Here is a 22,460-nt window from a genome sequence, read left to right as displayed (position 1 = left end):
GCGCAGGCTCAGCGGCCATGGCTCACAGGCCCAGCCACTCCGCGGTATGTGGGATCTTCCCGGACCGGGGCACGAACCCGTGTCCCCTGCATTGGCAGGCAGACTCTCAACCACTGCGTCACCAGGGAAGCCCCTAGAAGGATACATTTTTAAGATAATCTTTTAAAATAAATAAAATTTTTAAAAGAATAGCTTTTTTTTTGGTTTGTTTTTGTTTTTTTGCCATGCTGCACAGCATGCAGGATCTTAGTTCTCTGATGAGGGATCGAACCTGTGCCCTCTGCAGTGGAAGTGCGGAGTCTTAACCACTGGACCACCAGGGAAGTCCCAAGAATAGTTTTATATTTACAGAAAAGCTGCAAAGATTGTTCAGAGGATTCTCATATACTCCCCCACCCAGTTTCCTCTATTGTAACATCTTGTATTTGTCACAACTAACGAACCAGTATTGGTACACTATTGTCAACTAACTAGAGTCCATACTTTATTTGTATTTCCTTAACTTTTACCTAATGTCCTTTCTCCATCTCAGGATACTTCCTCACATTTAGTTATAATGCCTTCCTACCCTCTTTCTGGTCTGGACAGTTGCTTAGACTTTACTTGTTTTTGATGACCTTGACAGTTTTGAGGTGTATTGGTCAGGTATTTTGTAGACTGTCTCTCAATTTGGGTTTTCCTGATGTTTTTCTCGTGATTAGACTAGAGTTAAGAGTCCTTAGGAGTAAGACCTCACAGCTAAAGTGCTATTCTCATCACGTCAGATCAAGGGTACATTCGATCAACATGACTCATTACTGTGGATGTTAACCTTGATCACATGGCCAAGGTTATGTCTGTCAGGTTTCTCCACTGCAAAGTTACTAAGAGGATGCATTCTGTGTTCTAACAGCCCAGTCACTAAGATGGGAGGGGCAGCACCCCTGGAACACCATGGTGGTGTTAATAGTAACCAATGAGGGAACCCACAAAAAGGATGGTGAATCTCAGAGGGTAGCGCCCTGTTAGTGTCAAAGGCTTTGGGCTCTACCAGGCCAAAACAGGGAGCTGGTCTCCTTCATCTCAGTGTCCCCGGTACTTGGCACAAGGTTGTCTGGTGAATGCATTGGATTTTTTTCTTTTGCAGATGCATTTGTTTTCGTTTTGCTGTTGCATTTTTTATTTTTAAAGAAGATGTTGGGGGTAGGAGTTTATTAATTAATTAATTTATTTTTGCTGTGTTGGATCTTCGTTTCTGTGCGAGGGCTTTCTCTAGTTGTGGCAAATGGAGGCCACTCTTCATCGCGGTGCGCGGGCCTCTGACTATCGCGGCCTCTCTTGTTGCGGAGCACAGGCTCCAGACGCGCAGGCTCAGTAGTTGTGGCTCATGGGCCTAGCTGCTCTGCGGCATGTGGGATCTTCCCCGACCAGGGCTCGAACCCGTGTCCCCTGCATTAGCAGGCAGATTCTCAACCACTGTGCCACCAGGGAAGCCCTGCAGTTGCATTTTTTAAGTTGAGGTGAAATTCACTTAACATAAAATTAACCGTTTTAAACTGCATGATTCAGTGCCATTTATACATTCATAGTGTTGTATAATCACCCCCTCTATCTAGTTCCAAATGTTTTCATCACCCCAAAAGGAAACCCCATAGCCGTTAAGCAGTCACTCCTCATTTCCCTCTCTCCTCAGCCCCCACACCTATTCTGGATATTTCATATAAATGGAATCATAATATGTGACCTTTTGTGTTTGGCTTCTTTCACGTGGAGTAATGTTTTCAAGGTTCATCTGCACTGTAGAATGTGTCAGAACTTCATTCCTTTTATGGCTGAGTAATATTCCATCGTATGAATCTACCACATTTTGTTCATCCATTCATCCATTCCTGGACATTTGGGTTGTTTCCACCTTTTGGCTATTGTGAATAGTGCTGTTATAAACATTCACATATAAATATCTGTTTTAGTACCTGTTTTCAATTCTTTTGTGTATACCTCTGCATGATTAGATTTTTAAAGAAGGTGATATATCTTCACAGGTTTTTAGGACGCTGGTCAAACTTATGTAGCAGCTCTGGTTATGGACTAGGGCCTGTGGGAAGGGGATTTCTGTCTTGGGCCTGTCAAGTTATCATCTTATCAATAGGTTGGATAAAGACAGCACACATGTATCAAATTCTCCTACAAGAAGCCAAGAGAAAGAGTTGAATCACAACTCAAATACATAAAGAGAGCAAAGAATCAAGTCTTGCAGTAGATTTCTTCAAATGATTGTCCAAGCACAGGATGTGGGTGAACTGATTTACCAAAAATAATGCAAAAACGAGCTCAGAGTTTGAGCTGAGCACAACTCTATGTGAGCCAAGACAACAGCTACCAAACAAGCAAATGAAGGAGGCATTAACAGAGACATAGCATTCAGAAGAGAGGTGACTGCCCTGCTCTGCTGCACACTCAGCCAGACCCACCTGAGCTCTCAGGCCTCTCTGACATGTTGGGGTATGCTGTGGGTCAGGAGAAGGTGACCAGACTACAGAGGCCTGGAAACCAGGTCATGTGACAAGTGGGCACAGGATCCAAGTGTAGGCAGGGAGGCTGGAGCAGGGTCTTTGTTGTCCAGGGTCTGCAGGACTGGTGCCCAGGAAAGAAGGCTTTTGACCCACCAGGGAGTGAGCTCCCTTCCTTTTAGGGAAGGGTGTATGGAATGAGCAGGGGAAAGATTCAGAAGGACATCAGGTATGCCCAGGTGACTCTGGGGGTCAGATGACTCCCTTGGGTTTTTCAATACTGAGAAACAGATTTAGCCTGACAGGGAGAGAGGGGAAAAGAGAATGAACCTCCAGTGGGGTTGGTTTTTTCTCTTCACCTCCACTCTCCTTCCTCTCCTCCTCTTTCTCCCTTCTCCTCCAGGCTGGCACCCAGCACCCTTCTATCCTGGGAAGAGGCAGCTAAATCTCAACACAAGTTAAGGATTTTTGTAAGAATGATGAGCTGAAATCAACAGGGTAGAATTTTACTGGCTAGGTTATAGGGAATTCCCTGGCAGTCCGGTGTTTAGGACTCTGCACTCTCACTGCTGAGGGCACGGGTTCAGTCCCTGGTTGGGGAGCTAAGATCCCACAAGCCGTGTAGCGCGGCCCAAAATAAAATAAAATAAAATAAAATAAAATGACTAGGTTGTAAAATCCCAGGAAAATGTTTATTTGTGCCATGATGGTGAGTGAAAAAAAAGCAGAGGATACAATTGTATGTACATTATGACTAGGTTACAATGCATAGAAAACTCTGATACAAAACACACCACAATCTTAACATCAGTTATCTGTGTGGATTAGGACTGTCAGAACTTTTATTTTGTTTTATATTTTTCTGTATTTTTCAGATGTTTTTTAATGAAGAGACATAATTTCTATAGCCATTAAAAAAAAACTTTGTCTAATACGTACTTGAGAATGAATTTAACTGGGATAGCTGTGGGGTTCCATGGAAGCTGCCTGCAGTTTTCGCCTGGCCACTTCCTGCCTTGCCCGGGGCTGGCTGTGTGGCACTCCCCACCTCCCTGGACCCACTCTCAGCGGTTCTTCTGGTCCCCTGGACCTCCCACACAGGGCTCTGTTCCCAGCAGGCACTTGGGAAACTTCAGTAAACACATGACATTTTGCTTGAAGAGCCACACAAATAAGTGACTCAAGAGTTGGAAGGAGAGCCCTAGCCCACTTTCAGGTAGAAAAGACCCAAGGGGTGGGGAGACCGCAAGACGGGCACAGCCAACAGCACTGGGCAATTGCCAGGATGGAGCAGGCCTCTCTCTTCCCAATGGCACTGCAGTTGGCCATCAGCCTGGACGGACTCTGGGTCCTGAGGAGCCAGGGGCGTTGTTCGGCTCACGTGGCCTCCAGACATCTCCATGTGAGAGCCCGGATTCACTGAGTGCCTCCTTAGTGCTATACTGGGCTGACCCTTTGTGTACATTCATTTAATCCACACAGCAAGCCCACCGGGTCAGTGTCCCATTTTACCTACAAGAAAACTAAGGCCAGAAAGATTAAGCACCAGGTCATACAGCTCATACGTAACAGGTGCTTTTAACCACGATTGCACATGACCTTAAAATAGTCTACAACACTTCAGCTTCCTGCTTGGTAAAGTGGCCTGTCTCTTGCCCTACTTGACCTTGATGCAGCCCCATTGATCGTTTGGTTATTGCATGTGATGACAATTTAACTGTGGCCTTGGAGAAAGGATCTCCTGCTTACTTCCTCATCTCTTGGGGACGGCAGAGAGCTGGAGGTAACAGTTGCAGGGACCCCACTCCCATCCCCAGCGCTGGCTCTGGTGGCCCGTTCTGGTCCCTGGGGGCAGCTGGGGTTTGTGTGGGCTTGAAGACAGAAAGGATACCCTCAGGGAAATCACATAAGGCAGGTCCCAGATCCCAGGTTGCGGTGAGTTCCTGTTGCCAAGGGCACTGTGATCAGGGCCTGGACAGGACAGTTGGAATTTCACAAAAGGGCAATTGGAGGTCATGACCACAGAGGGCCTTTCTGTCTTTCAGATTCTAAGATTCTACAATTCTAAGACTCTCAGATATTGACAGGCTCGGGGGGGAGTGGTGGGGCAGTGGGTTGGTGTATTTTCCTACCTGCTCAGATGCTTTCAGAGCCTCAGCCTGCCCACTCAGGGACATAACCATAGGCATCCTTTTGTTTTGAAATGAATTTTAAAATATATTCTGGTTTATTTTTTAATATTTATTTACTTATTTATTTGGTTGCACTGTGTCTTAGTTGTGGCAGGCGGGCACCTTAGTTGCAGCACGTGGGCTCCTTAGTTGTGGCATGTGAACTCTTAGTTGCGGCATGCATGTGAGATCTAGTTCCCTGACCAGGGATCGCACCCAGGCCCCGTGCATTGGGAGCGCAGAGTCTTAACCACGGCACCATCAGGAAGTCCCACCATGGGTATCCTTGCCACATGCCAAGAATGGGACTGGTGTTTGTGTGGCTGCTAGCGGGGCTTCTCCTGAGGGTCGAGGAGACTAAGTCCTGGGGGTGAAGGCATAGCACTACGAACTAACTCAAGAAACAATTTCTATCATGTGCTGGGGAGAAATGGTTGTTTGGGCTGGGGGCTGGGGATACAAAGAGTGATCACCCAGTCCCTGCCCTTGGATGGAGGCAGATAGACCCAGAGATGGGGTCTCAATGCCGAGACAGAGGGCCCATGGGGGATGTGGGAGCCAGAGGAAGGGTCCCTAACTCGGGGGACATGTACCCAGGGACTTTGCAAGGCTGGTTCTCTCCTCCCTCAGTTCCTCCAACACTCTGTGGGGCCCAGGCTGATGGCCTCTGAATAACCAAGGGCTATGCTGAGTCTGCCTGCTGCCCAGGCCCCAAATATATTGAGTCATGGCAGCCCAGCTCTGGTTGCTGGACATCAGAAGAAAGTGACAGCTGCCGCATGTGGCCCGTTGGGTAACTGAAAAAAGGTTAGTGGTTTGCAGGTATTGAGTAACCACTGGGATTCCTGAAACTTCAAGTTTCTTTCTGGACCACTCCCCATCTTCCTCTTTCAGAGTCAGGCTGGGGGCTGGGGAGTATCCACAAGCCCTCATCCATTTATTTATTCATTCAATGGTCATTTGCTCACCACCTCCCCTTCTCCTGCGTGTCCTGGGCTTGGGGGACTCCAAGAGACATCCATGGGGTTCTGCCCTCCTGAGTTCCCTGGCTCAGATAATGATACCACCATCTACTTCTACAGCCAAGGTAGAAATCCAGGCATCAGTCTGGACTCCTCCCTCACACCCTCCATGTCTCCCTTCTGTTATTCTGTAGTGTCCTGTCACATCATTTATTATCTTTTATTGTAAAAGCTTCAATTGTCTATCTTTTCCTTCTAGACTGAATGAAAGCAGGGACTGTGTCTATCTTGTTTTCTGCTGTAGTCCTGGCACCTGGCACAGTGCCAGCGCTTAGTAGATGCGCATTAAACATTATTGGATGAATTAGTAAATCCCTTGAATTCCATTCCCTTAATATTCCTTGGATCCATACCCTTCCCCTTTCCCCCAGCCACAGAATTTGCTCAGATCTCCTCCTCCACCTGAACTATTGAGCAGCCTTCTCATTGCACTGCCTGCCTCACCTCCCCCATCCAATTTATTTTCCACACTACATCCAGAGACCTCATTCTAAAGTGCCCGTCTGTCCTACTCAGAACCCTTCCTGGCTCTCCATCACTCTCAGGAACAAGGCCACGTTTCTTGGATGAAAAAAAAAAATTAGGGTAGACATGACTGATCATTCCACTATCATTTTCCCTGTGATATGATCAGGAAGATAAGCAATACTACAAAAACTTGCCATGATACTATATAAACTAAAGATAAGAGAGGATCATAAGGCAAAGTGTGAGGGAGAAATTTCACTAACTAGATGGTAGACAGGGACAGATTGAGAGACACATTCTTGGATGACACACCACTTGCTTCTCCCTCTGAAACAGAATAGCATGTGTCATACTGTGTCATTAACTGACCACGTGCCTCCCTTCTCCTTTACTGCAAGCTCCTTAAGGACAAGAACCGTGTCTAAAATTTATCTTGATGCCTCTGGCACCTAGCACATGCCTTGGCACATAATAGGCACTCAATACATATTTGTTGAATGAGTGAATCATAGGATTAAATGAATTAATGGATGAAGAACCAATGGTTCCAAAGTAAATAAAACAGACTAACTCCCACTGCTTACTCTTCTCTCAGGGACACAGGGACAGCAATGACTAAATGGACTTTTGGCCATACCCCAACCGTCAGGGTTGTTGAGGGCATGGATTCCAGTGCCAGAAAGTCATGGTAGAGTCCTGGCTCCATCAGTTATTAACTGTGTGAGCTTGGGCAAGTAACCTAACCTCTCTGTGCCTCACCTTTGTCACCTGTAAAATGGGGATAGTAGTAATACCAATTTAGAGCATTGTTGTGAGAACTAAATTTACGTGCATGTGTGTAAATTTAGTGTGTATATATTTAGTATATATACATATACACATACATATATATAAATAAGTGTACCTGTATATACTATACTATATATTATACTATATATGCTATATACTACATATAATATACACTAGATATAGATATAAATATAGATAGATAGTGATATTTAAGTTCCAGCTATTATTGATGATGTTGGTGATAATTCCCTAATAAACCCCATCAGCTTCTCTTTTTTTGTGTCTACAACATCTGTTTCACGGTGGGACTGAGACTTCCACCATTATTAAGCAATGCAACGTAAAGCTGAGAGGGGCAGGAGGCGGTGCATGGCCTGGCTTTTCCTCTGCCTGGTGGAGCAAGAGTGAACAAAAACAATCGACACGGGACCTGTGAAAAGATCCTACACACAGGAGGAAGAAAACTGTTCTGAAAATTCAGATGAAGAGTTTATTATGTCTGAAATGATTTTCTGTGAGAAACAGAATAAACCTCTAAAAGTCATCTGCTTGGTATTCTCAAAACAAACACATGCCCCAGGAAGCTTTGATATAGTGATTATTTGCTGGATGCTTCCCAAGTGGGCAAAGGATGTGAACAAGCAGTTTATAGAAATGGAAATGCAAATGGCTTGCAAACATGAAAGGATGCTTGTTTCCCTGATAAGAGAAACGCAAACCCAAACTACAGGAAATGTGATTTTTCACCTATCAGACTGGCAGGAATCCAACAGTTTGATATCACAGGGTTGTGAGGCCCTTGTGAAATCCACTGTGGGGATTTTTGAATCCTTTGGGGATTTGACTTCGAAGAATTCACTCCTCCTTCCTTTTCAGCCATGTTGTTTAAGTGAGATTTCTTCCATTCCAGCTCCAGGGGTGGCCCTGATGGCCTGAAGCCTACTAAATTTCGTATCATCCAGAGGAGATCATCGAAAATTGGGGAGGCTACTTAGGCACTCTGAGCTTTGTTTCCTTGTCTGTAAAATGCAGACAGCAGTAGAGACTCAGGGAAAGCAGCCAGCACCGTGTCTAGCACATAATCAATAAGTGACACATTTTATTGACTTTAGTAACTGGGTACATATGAGTTTAAATATATGTGCTTGACAATCTGAAGGCTTATAGAATTACAAACTGGAGCTCTACTTTCTAAACCATTATAGAAGATAAAAACAAGAAAAACCTAGAATGTATAGCAGAGAAGAAAAAACAAAGCAATAAGGAAACACGAAAATAAAGAAGTAAAATGAGACTACATCAGTTATGAAATAGATATAAATAAATTATGCTATGCTAGGCAAAGATTCTCAGCCTCATGTTTAAAAATAAAATTCAACTAGACTATATTCTGCTCATCAGAAATACTTCAAATACACATAATGTCCAAGTGTAGTAAAGATATATATGTAAAAAATAGGATATGAGTGTTAAAAGAAAACATGGGGAAAAGATCTTAGAGTAGGAAAGGATTTTCTAATTATGGCTCAAAATCGAGAAACCATAAGAGAAAAGACTGATCAATTCAACAGCAGAAAAATAAAAACTTCTACAATTAAAAAAGAAAAACCTAAGTAAATTCAAAAGACAAATGATAAGTTGGGAAGAACCATTTTTAATTCAGATAACAGAGGGATAGATAATCTTTCTAAAATGTAAAAAGCTAATAGGAATCAATAAGCCCAACAACCTAATAGAAAAATGGTTAAAGGATATAATAGAAAAAGAAATGCACATAGATCTTAAGTGCCTCTTTTGTTATGGAAAGATGTGCTCAAAATAAGAGAAATGCAAATCCAAATACACCGAGACAAGATTTTTCACCTATCAGATTGGCAAAATTGCTAGTTTGCTATCACGGTGTTGGTGAAGCTATGGAGAAATAAGTTCTCTCACAGTGCTGATGGGAGGGTAAATTGGTACAACCCAATGACATGCAATTCAGCAGTAGTTATCAAATTTACAAATGCACAATACTTTTGATTTAGTAATAATATTTCTGTGAAATTTTCCTACATGGACAAAAAGTATGCACACAGCTATTCAATGCAACATTGTTTGTACTAGCAAAAATTGGAAACAATCCAAATGTCTACCAACACAGAATTGGTTAAATACATTCTGGAACCTCTATACGATGGGATACTCTGCAGCCCCTAGAAAGAATGAGGAAACTTGCAATGTGCAAGTTGAAGAAGGAAGATTAAGAAAAATCCCAGAGGTACAATTGAGTGATAAAATGCAAGATTCTGTGTATTGTGTATGTTATGTTTGTGTTTTGAAAAAAGGAAAATAGGGACTTCCCTGGTGGCGCAGTGGTTGAGGGTCAATGTGGGGGATGTGGGTTCGAGTCCTGGTCCAGGAGGATCCCACATGCTGCGGAGCGGCTAAGCCCCTGCACCACAACTGCTGAGCAACCCCTGCTCACCATAACTAGAGAGAGCCCGCACACAGCAACGAAGACCCAATGCAGCCAAAAATAAATAAATAAAAATAAATTAGGGCTTCCCTGGTGGCGCAGTGGTTGAGAGTCCACCTGCCGATGCAGGGGACACGGGTTCGTGCCCTGGTCTGGGTAGATCCCACATGCCGCGGAGCGGCTGGGCCTGTGAGCCATGGCCGCTGAGCCTGCGTGTCCGGAGCCTGTGCTCCGCAACGGGAGAGGCCACAACAGTGAGAGGCCCGTGTACCGCAAAGACACAAAAATAAAAAAAATAAAAAAATAAAATGGATTGCGTTTAAAAAAAAAGGAAAATAAGTAGAAATATTTGTATTTGCACAGAGAAACTCAAGGATACACAAGAAAATAATGAAACCACTTTCCAGCTTATGAGTGAAGGGAGAAGTGGGAAGTGGGTAGATGACTAATGGAGAATGGAGGCAGGCTTTTCTCTGTATATCTTTTTTTCTTGTATTTTTAATTGTTGAAACGTAGATACATTATTCATTCAAAATTTTAAGTAAAAAAGTTAAAAGACAAAGAAAATTTACATTAAAAACCACAAACAAAGCTATGTTAGGTAAGTGCATAGTAGGGGATGGTAAGAGTGATATAAGAAATAATAAAAATTGTGACTAAAAGCATTAAATGGGCTAAAAGGGGGATACTTTTATTCATTTAAAAAATACAATCCATGGACTTCCCTGGTGGTGCAGTGGTTGAGAATCCACCTGCAAATGCAGGGGACACAGGTTCGATCCCTGGTCCGGGAAGATCTCACATGCCGTGGAGCAACTAAGCCCTTGTGCCACAACTACTGAGCCTATGCCCCACAACTACTGAAGCCTGTGCCCTCTAGGGCCTGCATGTCACAAGTACTGAGCCTGCGCGCTGCAACTACTGAAGCCTGAGCCTAGAGCCCGTGCTCCACAGCAAGAGAAGCCACCGCGATGAGAAGCCCGTGCACCGTAACAAAGAGTAGCCCCCCTTCACTGCAACTAAAGAAAGCCTGCCCGCAGCCAAAAAAAAAAAAAAAAAAATCCATAATGAGGAAGGCTTTTATATATTGAATCATAGAGCATCAAAATAGATGAAGTACAAATAGAAGGAGAAGTTAATGTAAATAAAAAAGTATTAAGAGATACATCATTATCAGTCTGATAGGTTACATAGGCTAAAAATAAATATGGATATACATTATTTTAAAATGTATGTGTGTGTATGTGTATGGTTCAACTAAACTAATAAAATATCAAAAGATGGATCCTATAAAAAGTGAACACACATCTCCTTTTAAAAATTCCATAGAACACATAAAAAGTAAATCCTAAAAAATAAAATATACATAAACTACAGACTTTAATTAAACCAACGTCCCACTATACACCTGAAATAAAACTAGAAATTCATAACACAATATTCCTTTTAAACAAAACAAACAACTCCTAAGCCTAAATATTCCCCTAAAAAGACTTTTACTGGGTCAAAGAGAAATAAAAAATTCAATGACCAACTATTTATAAAATAATGATAAAGAAAACTTTACATATCAAAACGTACAATGTGCAGCCAAAGCTAAATTCAGAGGGAAAACATAGCTTTAAATACTTATGTTATTTAAAAAAATGCCAAGAAACAAAATAGGCATTCACTTTAATAAGATTGTAGAAAAAGAACAGAAAAGCTACCCCAAGGTAATTAAAGGGAAGAAAATAATAAAGATAAAAGCAGAATTACTTAGTAAACCATAGAGCTGAGAAATAAATTCAGGTGTGTTTTAAACAAGCAAACAAAAAAATGTCCATGGTATGTCATATAAAACCTGTCATGACTTGGCCCTTGCAGTTTATCTATCCCTTGACCCGGCCCCCCACACTCACCTCCTGCCATTCTGAACTATGGACCCCTTGCTATCTGAACCAAATAGATTGATTTAAATAAACTGTTTGAGAGAGAGCTGGTTCTGTGAGCTCTTGTTGGTTGCTTACCACTGTCATCCACCAGTCAAGTCCACCTACTCTTTAAGGCCCAGCTCAAATGCCCCCTCCTCCAGGCAGGCTTTATGGATCCAAACTACTCAAGCCAGACTGGGGTAAGCTCTGCAAAAGAATGGGTGAATCCAACATTGGGGGCAGAGCGGAGGTTACATCCAACCGTGGGGATAGCGGAAAGCTGTCTGGTAGAGGGGGCCTTGAACTGGTTAGTGAAGGAGAAAGGATTCCAGTCAGCAATGAGCAGGGGGAAAGATCTCTCCAGGAGGAAGGAAAAGCATGAGCAAACGCAGGGTTTTGTGTGAACGGACTGAGTGATTTGGAAAACTGTGGGATGCCTCATGTGACTAGGTTGTGGAAGGCTGATAGGGAGTGGGGACGGGGGGGTGTGGAAAGGTCAACAGGGCAGGTCACGAAGGACCTTGAATGACACACTGAGGTACTTATGCTTCCTCCCGCTGTGGGGGATGGAGAGTAGCCAGAAGTTTCTGAGCAGGATTGTAAGGTTGGAGCTGTCAGATGGTCAGCTCCCTGACGAGCCCCACTCTCACTGAGGTGGGGGAAAGCAAGGTGGTGGGTGGTGTGCGGGGGGGGGGAATCCCTTCAGCTGGCAGGCTGCCCAGGAGAAGCTGGGGAGAGGCAGAGTGGGGAGCTCTGGCTCTGGTGGTCTGGGCCTGGGGTTGGGATAAGGGGCCTGGCCCTGAGTCTGTTTCTCCTCCTTGACCCATTTCCCAGCTTCTGCTTGCCACCTCCTCCCCAACCCCATCACAACCAGGGAGAGGCTGGGAGGCAGCTCCTGGCACCTCCCCCAGTCACCAAGGGGCTTTTCTATCCACCCATCTGGCCCAGCCCCTGCAGGGGCCTCTGTGGTCAGGTCTTTGTGTCTGCACAGTGGCCTTCTTTGTCCTGAGCAGCAACCCCCTCCCTCTTGCCCTTCTCTCTCTGCCTGTGTTACAAAAAGCACCAATTTTGCAGAGAGACTGGCCAGGGCTCTGATCTTGGCTTCCCCCACTGAGTATCTGTGTGACCCTGACCAAGCCATTTTGCCTGAGCCTTAGTTTTTAGTTCATGAAAAGGAGCTGTGTGAGGAATCAAACTCCTGACAAGAATTGGTCTGCTAGTTAGTGCTGGGAGGTAAACAACAAATGATGGCCACACGGACCCCTACCCAACCTCACGCTGTCCACTGAAACTCCTGATTACATCTCCCACCTCATCCTTATCACTGCCTGGCCAGGTGGCCATCATTTGACAGATGAAGAAACCAAGTTCTGAGGATAGGACTGGCTTCACAGGCGTTGACCCATGCTTTGAAGGTCCCTGTACTTGATTTAATGCTCTACTGTCCCATCTTGAGATTCATACTAATTTTTGAATAAGGGGCCTGCATTTTCATTTTGCCCTGGGTCCCTCAAATTATGTAGCTGGTCCTGCTCGTAGAAAGGTAGAACAGAGGCTTGCCTAGGCCTGGACCAGGCTTCCTGCCTCTGGGGCTGCCTCCCCTGGGTGCCAGCATCTTGGCATGCCAAGAGCCAGAGCTTCCAGGCCGCATTTGACATCAGAGGCCTGGCCCCTGCCCTGGAAATCTGAGAAGCACAGTTCCCGGTCGGTGAGGGAGGCAGGGATGGTCCAGGCCGATGCAGCAGTCCAGAGAGCTAGCAAGACAAGGCTGCTGGAGCCAGCCCAGCCCTGTGTAACCAGAGCTGCAGCGTGGGTCCCAGTGCCATGGCTCAGTCATCACTCCGGGAACTCAGCAGGGCCTTCCTTCCCAGCCCACTGCAGTTTCAGGCCCAGGAGACCTACCACAGACTCACTGTGTGATTTGGACATTCACTTCCACTTTCTGCACTTCAGTTTCCCTATATGTAAAATGATAAAGATAACACTTACCTCTTAGGGTTCTGGTGAAGATTAAATTAGATACTTTAAGACAATGACTAGGGCTTCCCTGGTGGCGCAGTGGTTGAGAATCCGCCTGCCAATGCAGGGGACATGGGTCCGATCCCTGGTCTAGGAAGATCCCACATGCCGTGGAGCATCTAAGCCCGTGCGCCACAACTACTGAGCCTGCGACCTAGAGCCCGCGCCCTAGAGCCCGCGACTCACAACTACTGAAGGCCGCGCGCCTAGAGCCCATGCTCTGCGACAAGAGAAGCCACAGCAATGAGAAGCCCACGCACCACAACGAGGAGTAACCCCCACTCGTCACAACTAGAGAAAGCCTGCGCACAGCAGTGAAGACCCAACACAGCCAAAAATAAATAAATAAATAAATTTATATAAAAAAAGAGACAATGACAAGCACAAAGAAGGTGATCAGTAGAGTTCTTACTCATTTACTCATACAATAAATATTCATTGAGGTTGCCCGGGTGACAGACAGTGCTGTGTACTGGACATTTAACTGTGAACAGGAGGGACCCTAGCCCTACCCTCAAGCAGATCCCCATTAGAGGAGGAGATAGATATCGACGGTGATAAGACTGTGGTAAGTGATGTGACAGAGGGAGGTACCTGATGGGGCACCTGGGCTGGGACTTAGAGGAGCCATGGTGGGGAGTTAGGGGAAAGGGCCAAGGGTGGAGAAGCATCAAGGGGCACAGGCAGGGGGAGCTGCAAGTGCCAGGCAGGAGGCGAGTGAGGGCTCAGCACTGCAGTGTGACTGGAGCAGAGGCAGGAGGGGAGGTGGGGGGGGGGGAAAGGCCTGGTGTGGTCGCCTGCAGAGCCAGGATTTATCTTGAGGGTGGTGGTGGCCACCAGAGGGTGTAAGGCAGGCAATGGCTAAGGGGGGTAATGGCACCTGTGAAGGAGGGCTTGGAGGTGTCACGTCCCAGCTGAGCAACAAGACCTGAGCCGGGGCCGGGGCTCCACCCCCAGCACAAATTCTCAGAGTGGGTTTTCTCAGGGGAGATGAGAGCAGTCAGAGAGGGAAGATGAGAAGTCTTGAGAGAGCCAAATGCCTCCTCAGGGTTGGAGAGGCAGGAAGCCTCCTAATGCCTGGCGAGAAGCACTCCTGGGCTTGCCCTCCCCATCCTGACCCGCTGCTGCTAATGGAGCCTTGCTCCCTGCTTCCTCTCGTGGTCTCCCCTCCTCGTGGGGACCATGACGTGTCTGGGCCTTCGCCACTAGCCCGCCTCGGTCCCCGCCGCGGCGACCTGGCTTGGTTGCATGCTCTTCCACCCAGCTGTCACGGAGCCTTGTGTGGGGCTTGCTATGGGACTCGCTGGGCCTCAGTTCCCAGCCGGATCATGGTTCATCAAACTCTTACAAGAAAATGTAAGTAAATACAAAGATAAAAGCAAAGGAGCTCAGGTTGAAGTGGGATGGGGGCTCCTCAGGCTGCCCTAAGTAGAGGAGACTCAACTGGGGGATTTGGAGCCTGCTGGACTGGATGATCTCCAAAGCCCAGGGAAAGATGTCAGGAGACCTAGACTTCCAGCCCCTTATTAGAGGGGAATCCCAACCCTTTGAACCAAGGTCACTGGGGATGATGGGCAAAACCCTGGAAAAAGGACACCAGATGGGCCACTGAAAAAGGGATCATTATTGCCATTTTGCAGAAGAAGAAACTGAGGCTCAGAGAAGTATCAAAGGAGGTGAGGCAAGATGGGACTCAAGGCTGTGGTGTTCAAGGGCAAATCCCTTGCCTCTGTGCCTCAGGCCTAAGTCACCTGTTGTGGTAGCTCAGACCCTGTGTTTCTCAGGGATGCAGTTTCTTCTGCTGTAAAGTACGGGACTTGACCAGAGCAGGAGCAGAACCTGGGCTGCCCACCTTCCTGTCGACTGGAGGCTGCGGCAGAGCCCTGGCTCCTCATAATGGTAACAAAGGAATTTTTTCTCTGGACCTAAACAGCAGTTACAGTAGAGGGCTGATGGGAGGGGAAAGAAGGGGCGTGGCTGAGGCCTCCAGTGTCCAGGGGGCCTTCCGCACACTGAGACCCCAAGGCCCGGACTCTGTAAGTAGGGGCCACAGAGATTCCTAGCCCCCTAGAAGCTGCATGGACCAGCTTGGACAATATGTGGAGGAGGCTGGACAAGAGGCCTTTGTGTCTCCCGGGTGAAGGTCCCTGGGGCACTGCCGAGGCGGCTGAGCCACACAGGACTGTGTGTCCACCCTGCTCCCGCTCCTGGCAAGGCTGCAGCCAGGCCGCAGTCAGCTGATGTGGAGCCCAGCAGGACTCAAGGTCCCAGGGCCCTGGGCAAGCTCCTTGGCCACAGAAACAGACCTCCTGTGCACTGGTCCAGACACTGACTGTCTAAAGCCATACATGGAAGGTCACTGGTTGTTGGGAGGGTGAGTGTAATTGCCTCTAATTCACAGAAAAGGAGGCCCTGAAAGGGGCTGGAACTGGGTCAAGGTCTCCCAGAGTCAGTGCTGAAGCTGAGCCAGAACATGCACTCCTGACGCCTAGACCAGAAAGAGAGAGAGAGGGGCGTTCATTCATTCATCCATTCAAACATCCAACAAGTATTGAACAACTCCTGGGACCTCTGGGACCGGTGAGAAGAAGGCAGACAGACCTGGTCCCTGCTCTCCTGGAGCTCACAGTCCAGGAAAGGGACAGACATAGGGTCCCTGGCCACAGGAGCCACGGGAGTGGGGTTGAGGGTAGAGAAGGGAGTGATGTCTGTGTCTGGAGTCGTCTGAGAAGGCAGCTCAAGGGAAGCAGCTGAAGATGATGGACCAAGAAAAGCCGAGTGTTCAGGAAATTTCTAGTGACTCTTTTTGGCTGAGATTAAGCACAGAGAGCACAGGGGAAGCTCCCCCCACCCTCCTCCCCAGAGGTGGAGAGTCAGAACCCTGAATGCCCGGATTTCCTCCTGGAAATAGAAGGCGAGTGCTCTGAGCAAGGTGCCTGGGAAGAGTGGACACAGGTTCAGGGAAGGTCTCGCGGTGGGCAGCGACAGGGGCCACAAGAATGCCAAACTTTGCAAAACTTTAGCGTCTCTGAAAACCACTCATCATCCCGTATGAGGAAGCCCAGGGAGCCTCGGTCCCCAGGCGGTAGGACAGTCGCCGCCAGCCCCTCCCCGGGCAGCACCCGAAGCGGACGCCCTGACCCCGCGGCCCTATCGCCCGGCAGCGTCCCCAAGTGGTTGGCGGAGTGTCTGTCGGGACGGGAGGTGGTGATGGCTGTGCCTGGGTCTGTCCAGAGTCCGTCCCGCCCCCGGCCTGACCCGGCAGGGTAGGAAGCCGGGCGGGGCTCTCAGGCACGTGGGTCCCCGCCGCGGCGACTGGACGCTGGCGCTGGCAACCGGGAGTCGCGGCCGGGGCACTGCGGGCTGACGAGCGCCCTGCGAGGTGAGAGCGGGCCGCCTGCAGGGCCCGGAGACGAGGAGACGGCGGCGGGCGGGCCCGGATACGCGGCCGGTGGCGGCTCAGCCGGCACCGGGCAGGCAGAGCGGAGCGCGCGGGGCTGGCCGAGGAGGCGCGGTTCCCAGCCGGTGTGAGCGCTCCGGCAGGTCCGTGGTAGAGCTGGGTCTCCACTGGAGCTTCGATCTTGGGGAATGTGGACGGATACCCGCACGGATACCCGGGTGAACGTGCACGGATACCCGGGTAAATGTGCGTCCGCGTATTTGGGAAAGTCTTTGTCACTGGGTGAGTGAGTGCGCCCCTGCGGGGTCGAGTTGCTGAACCTGTGGAACTTGTTTGTGTTTGTGCTCTGGTGTGGGCGCCCCGGCAGCGTGGGACCAGGGCCAGAGACAGGCCAGCCTTGGAGGCCCGCTGAGCCCCCTCCCTCCAGGGGCGCTCTGGGGGGCAACCTCGCCTGGGCATCGGCAAGACTTGGGGGGGCCAGAGCAGAGGCCTAGAAGGACAGTTAACCCTCTGTCAGGGCAGTTTTAATCTGGCAGGCTGCGGTACGAAGGATGAGTCTGGAGAAAGACAGTTCCCTCTCTCCCCACCCCAACTAGGGCTGCAGGTGTCAGGCTTGGGGTCGCCAGGAGCCAGACCCAAGGGCCAGGCCCTGCTGTGAACCAGAACTGCCAGTTTGGAGTCTGTGGGACTGATGGCAGCTGTTCCTTTCATCATGCATCCCCAGCTTCCCTGGGCCCACAGCCTGAAGTGCCCACTTTGTTTGGGATCTAGGCTGGAATAATGGGGAGCTTTTGAGGGTCAGGGTGGGGCCCAGATAAAGTCTCAGCTAACTATTGGTGGGAGCGGCTGGGAAAGAGAGTCTTTGAGCAGACAGAGCCCCCTGAAAGCTCTCTGGAGACCCAGAGAGCTATACTCCACCGTGCCTTGTACACTGTGTGACCGTGGGCAAGGCATGTCCCTTCTCTGAGCCTCAGTGGCCTCGTCTGTAAAGGGGGAGTAATAATGATGTGGAACATGAGGACAGTTGTAGAGCTGGTGTGTGGGTCATGTTCAACACAAATATCCTCCTGGGCAGGCTCAATGCTTGGGGGTGGGGGGATCAGTTCCTGGAGGGAACTTCCTGAAACCCAAATCCCAATCATTCTCCTCCTTGGGCTAAACTTTCACAGGACTTCCACTGGACTAAGCCTGAGCCCCTTGGCCTGGGACTCAAGGCCCCTGAGAACTGGCCCTTGCCACCTTCTCCAGCCACCTCTCCTGCCTGACTCTTCACCCTCTAGTAAATGCATGTAATCTGCGCAGTAGTCAGTTTCTTGCTTCTGGACCATTGCATATTCTATACTCACTGCCTGAACTGCCCTCCTACTCTCATCTTCTTCAGTTGGAGAACTATCCAGCCTTGGAGGCCAGTTCAGATGCCCCCTCCTCTGGGAAGCCTTCCTTGATTCCCCCAGCTGGGTTGGAGCCTCTTCTGGGCTCTTGCAGTCCTGGTCCCACCTTGGACTGTTACGGTCTCTGTCTGTCTCCTCCTTCCCTCTCCCAAGGTCTGGGGACCCCTGGAGGGCAGGAACTGGGTCTCACTCATTTTTGTGTTGCCAGGACCCTGCACAATGCTGAGCTAAACTGGGAGAGCAGCAGCAGCCCCTAACCCCTGCCCCCTGTCCCCAGCTTCCCCAGTGAAAGCCTGTCTACAGTGGAGCTCCACGTCATTACAAAGAAGGGGAAACCAGAATCAGGTCACCAGAATGGGTGCACAGATCGTCAGAACAGTGTGTCCTGGGGCACTACAGGACTCAGGGTGCACAAGCTGAAAACGTGGATTTCATCCAGAAGGCAATAGGGAGCCTTGGACGTTTTGTGAGCAGGGCATGGTCAGAACAGCATTTCAGAAAGATCTCTCTGGTTGCAGCGTGGAGAATGGATTGAGTAGTGTTGAGTACGAGAAGCTTAGGGCATTTGTGAGATTGAACCAGACCCATCCAGGCATTATTTAAAGTTGGAGCCCTTGTCCCTGTGGCCAAACACTTCTCTGAGTCCTCAGATGCTCTTGCTGAGGAATTTGGGGAGAGTTAGGACTCTCCCTCCCCTAGTAGGAGCCAGGAGACTTGAAATTGATCTCATCCCAGCTTTGCCCCCAACACGCTGGGTGACCTTGGGACAGTTCTTGCCCTGCCAGCCTCTAAAAGGAGGCCAGAACCAGTGAAGTCTTGAATTGAGAGTATGTGGGGCTGGGGGGAGGGGACAGCTGGCATGAAAGGCTTATCACTTTCCACTTCGTCTTACCTTGGGCTGTCCTGGGGTCTGTTTGGAGGGGTTGGAGTGTCACGGTGGGTGACACTCACACGTGGTTGCCAAGCTTGGACTGCAAAGTGAGACTATGGCCCCTCCTTTTTTGTCCTCCTCCTGCCCAGGGTGCACAGAGCTTTGAGGTTTCTGGATCCTCCAAGGACCAGCTAAAAGAGTGTGAGAACATCACCAAGTCCTCATAGGTGACCCCGTGAAGGCTTTGATTTGGCTTCTTTCCTGGCTGTGAGGAGCCACTGTGCCCCTTTAGGTGTCAGTTTTGCCATCTGTAAATTGGGCATGATGGTCCTTGTATCTTCGGATGCAGGTTGCTATGAGGATTCTTAAGACAGTGTCTAGGAAAGGGCCTTGTAAGCTGTAAAATGCAAGGCACAGGGGAGGCGCGTGATACTTACAGACCTAAATGCGTTTTGAAGACGATACAAGAACACAAATGCAATAGTGAGGGATCGTGCTGGTTATTGGAATTTTAACTATTGACAGCCTTCCTCTCCCTGCCCTCTCTGCAGAGACAGCTTACTAGTAACATTTTATAAATGTACTTCATTTTATCTTCCACCAGCCCCGTAAGGGAGGAATTATTACTCGCATTTTGCAGATAAGGAAATAAAGGCTCAGAGAGCACCTTGACCAAAGTCACAAAGCTGGTGAAAGCTGGGATTCCTGCCTACCTGCCCTACCTAGCTTATCCCTCCGCATTCAAGACAGAAGCCCCATCTGGGTGAGGCCAGGTCCTCTAGTTTTCAGGCTGAAGGAAGTTTGAATTCCATCCTGAAAACACGTCTTCAGTTCTTGCTTGTGGCCTGATTACCCAGCTGCTGGTAAGATAGTATCTGCTCAGGCTGCCCACAGGGCTGGAGAAGCCTTGCTGATCTGGGTGAGAGGGGGTGCAGTCACCCCGGTGAAATCTTTCCTCTCCCCAGCTTCCTTCTGTGGGTCTGTCTGGTGTACCTTTTGACCCACACCTTCCTCTTAGGCCTGCCTTTGTGTCCTCAGGTCTGGCCTCTCCCAGCCATTGGGAGACTGGCTATGGGGGCCTTCCCTGACCTCTGTACTCATCCTAGAGGTCAGTTGCAGGACTAGGTCAGGCCGGGCCCACTGTCCCTCTCTGTCCACATCACCCAGCACAGGCTGGGTACAGAGAAGGTGCCAGTGAGTGTTTGGGAAATGAATGACCAGGTGAAATTAGGTGTATAATAGAAGAGAAAGATCTTGCTCCATGGAGAGATACAGTTGGTTCTTGAGCAGAGGGGTTCCTCTACTCCTCTGTCATGCCATCTCCAAGGACTGAGTTGTGTCTGGTCCAGTGAGTAGCTGGAGTCCCTGCTGGGAAGATGGGCAACCTAGGCCCTTCTGGGCAGCTGCTTCCTCCTTGGTGCTCCACCCTGGTGCCCTGTCATCACAGTGACAATGACACTGCCTGGGCACTGGAGCATGGGAGGAGGGCCTCCCTCAGTCTTCCTGGGGCCCTCTCCTCTCCTCTCCCCTCCCCCTGCCTTGGGGAGGATCCTGGTGTTGCTACAGCTTCCTGGTGAGCACGCAATCTCCCCAGCCTCAACTTGTGGGAGGAGTCTTGCTGTGGCTGGGCTGTGGGCCAGCAAGGATGCTTTCCATCTCACAAGGAAATCCAGGGCCAAGGGATCAGCTCCCCTCACTGGACCATTATGTGTGTAGTCTCCTTCTTGATCCCTCCTTTCTTTCTTTTTTTTTTTTTTTTTTTTTTTTTTGCGATACGCGGGCCTCTCACCGTTGTGGCCTCTCCTGTTGCGGAGCACAGGCTCCGGACACGCAGGCTCAGCGGCCATGGCTCACGGGCCCAGCCGCTCCGCGGCATGGGGGATCTTCCCGGACCGGGGCATGAACCTGTGTCCCCTGCATCGGCAGGCGGACTCTCAACCACTGCGCCACCAGGGAAGCCCCCGATCCCTCCTTTCTGACCCCCCCTTTCCTATCCAACTTCCATGTGGCACCATCTTTGCAAAGATCACCTCCTACCATGTCCTTCCCTGCTTAAGCCCTGCCAGGGCTCCTCATTTTCCTCAGGATTGAGGCCTCAGCCCGGCCTTCAAGCCTTTCCGTGTGAGACCTCAGGCCCTCCCACATTCTGTGCCACCTAACCCTCCACTCCAACTTCACATGACCCCCCAGTCTTCCCCCGACAGGCCACGCTGTCACACCACGGCGTCTTTGCACGTGCTCCTCCCTCTGCCTTCAGTGCTCTCCTACATTTTTGTCTACCTGACAAACTCCATATCATCCTTCAAGTCCCAGCTCAAATGACCCCTCCTCAGGGAAGCTCTCCCTGACTACATCCCCACGCCAGTTAGAGGTTACTCTGGATTCCATATCCCCAGGGCTTCCCTTAGTCATGGCTTAATCACTCAAGCGGACTTGGTCCATGTCTGTGTCTTTCTCCCCATCCGGACTGGAGCTCCACAAGGGCCTGACAGAGTCTGATCTGAGTCTGGGTTTGCAGGGTCTTTCTGAGGTTGGGCATATGGGGGTATTAGCAAGTGTTTGTTAAGACACAGTGACTCCTGGGAAAGCGATTTATGATTGTGTTACTCTGAGAGTCTAGACTCCCGTGGTTCTGAAAATCTCAAAACCAAAACTGTCAGAAGCAATGAATAACAGAAGCGAAGAAACATTTAGCATTCACTCCTGGAACCAGAGACTCCTGGAACTGGACTGTAAGAACCAATGAACTCCAAATCCTGGAAGCACTCTGAGTGAGACAATCAGAATCACAGGCTCACGTATATCCTGGCCAACACTTTTGTCCCTTTTTCTACCTTGGGGTCTCCATTCTCCCTCTTTCTGCCGAAACTGGACCCTTCCTGCTTCTCCACAGACCTGATCACGGCCCCTTCTAGGAGGCCTCCCTGACTCCTCTGACCATGACCCCTCCTCCTCTGCTAGGTCACCTGGTAAGTCCCCCTGCTGAGAAGTGTTCGGGGTCTCTTTGCCAAGATGGGCAGATGCAGCCTCCACATTAGGACAGCACATGATCTGCTAGCCCCACGGAGCACCCACCTGCCCCCCTTGTCTTGCTCATTCCTCATGAGCTGTCTTACGTAGCAGTGATTCTCCCTGTCTGACCAGTGAGGAACCTGAGGCTCAGAGAGTGGAACTGACTTGACCAAGATTGCACAGCATGGGTGGTTCCAAGTTGGAGCCTGAACCCAGGGTTCTTGCCTCTTGAGTATGGCTGGAGACGTTCGAGTGTGATGGGTTGGGGTGGGGTCCAGGGCATTGTGGTTCTGAACTTGTTCAGTTTAGCAACTGCGCGGGGCTGTGCTGTGTCAGAGGTGGATCAGATGGCTTGGAGTCCTGCCCTGGAGTGGGTTTGGGGGTGCTCAACCCCACACTGAAAATTAGAAGACCAGACCTTGATAAGCCCCTTCCTCTTCAGGAGTCTCAGTTTCCT

At 49.2% G+C, this 22,460-nt stretch overlaps 1 protein-coding gene across 7 annotated transcripts in view; it reads left to right on the top strand.

Moving 5' to 3' along the window:
• P2RY2 (purinergic receptor P2Y2) overlaps nt 1-22,460 on the top strand; it is a 40,358-nt gene that overhangs the window by 6,661 nt on the left and 11,237 nt on the right. For 2 of the 7 annotated variants that reach the window (XM_082659405.1, XM_082659399.1), the window contains exon 1: nt 16,757-17,011. The exons of 3 other annotated variants lie outside the window; for them this stretch is intronic. The gene's annotated coding sequence lies outside the window, so the exon portion shown is untranslated. Of the gene's footprint in view, nt 1-16,756; nt 17,012-22,460 lie in introns of those variants that run through there. 2 more of the 7 variants (XM_082659400.1, XM_082659402.1) reach the window with 2 other exon arrangements.

This window comes from Grampus griseus (assembly GCF_964374135.1).
Source record: "Grampus griseus genome assembly, chromosome: 8".
Lineage (NCBI taxonomy): Eukaryota > Metazoa > Chordata > Mammalia > Artiodactyla > Delphinidae > Grampus > Grampus griseus.
Note: the sequence above shows the minus strand (reverse complement) of the source record. Positions and strands in the feature narration are given on the sequence as shown.